A 1,190-nucleotide genomic window follows, 5' to 3' on the forward strand; every position below is an offset into this window, starting at 1 on the left:
ATATATGAGGTATCAAATAAGATACGTAATAATCATACACACAAACATTCACACACCTCCCTTTTACATACACAGAGTTGAAATGCTGATTTTTTTTTTACCCCTTCCTTCCTTATTCATCTATCACCCCTTCCTTTCTCGTTCATATGTTGTGACAGAGAAAATAGAAGATACACGACTGACGCGCTCTTTACCACTTCCTATATCTCATTGCTATTACTTTCTCTCACTCCCTCTCAATCAGAACCATTACTCTCACTACTTCTCCGTCACTGAATTACTATTTTCTCTTCTCTCCTTTCACTTAAACTACTCTTTCTCCTACTCCGTCCTACTCCTACTCTGTGATTTTGGAAAATATGTGTGTGTGTGTGTGTGTGTGTGTGTGTAATATATATACACACATACAATCCCAAATTCACACACATATATACCCATAGATAATTTTAAAAGACAGATTCTAATCCATAAATGAACACATGTAAACAAAAGTTTGAAAATCAAATGAAAAACAAAATGTTATATAATTTTTTCTTCTCAGTAAAGACTATACGTGTGTGTGTATACATACACACATATATATGAATATATACATATAAATACATACATATAAATATATATAAACATAAATATATACACATATAAATATATACAAACATACACACACAACACGGGTGTGTAAGTGTGTGAAAACTCGGAGAAAAGCGAAAACAGCATACAGACAACTGACAAGATATATATGCGCCGACCTTAAAGATACAGGACAACATGGCGACTATGCAGAATCCAAACTCGATCGAAAAAGGCAAAACGATATTAGATCCGCCATTGCTTTACTGTTATACGTCTTTTACACACTGGCGTTTACTATGTTCAGTGTTGAGCAGTAAACTATACAACAAATACCATCGCAAAATAATCACCACCATCGCTGCCACTACTACACCTCCATACAACGGAAGAAATAAACTGACAAAGAAATACACTTGAGAGATTCTCTATCAATAATCAATGAAGGATGTTAGTCGTATGGGCAAGAGATAGATAGATAGATAGATAGATAGATAGACACGTTTGTTTGTTTTTCTATATAAATAAATATATATATATACAGATATATGTACATATATATGTATGTGTATATATATATATATATATATATATATATATATATATATATATATATATAT

At 31.8% G+C, this 1,190-nt stretch overlaps 1 protein-coding gene across 2 annotated transcripts in view; it reads left to right on the forward strand.

The window, feature by feature from the left end:
* The window catches only part of LOC106880429 (uncharacterized), a 139,790-nt gene that overhangs the window by 66,930 nt on the left and 71,670 nt on the right, over positions 1 to 1,190 (forward strand). The gene's annotated exons all lie outside the window — the stretch shown is intronic.

This window comes from Octopus bimaculoides, chromosome 19, assembly GCF_001194135.2.
Source record: "Octopus bimaculoides isolate UCB-OBI-ISO-001 chromosome 19, ASM119413v2, whole genome shotgun sequence".
Taxonomy (NCBI): Eukaryota; Metazoa; Mollusca; class Cephalopoda; order Octopoda; family Octopodidae; genus Octopus; species Octopus bimaculoides.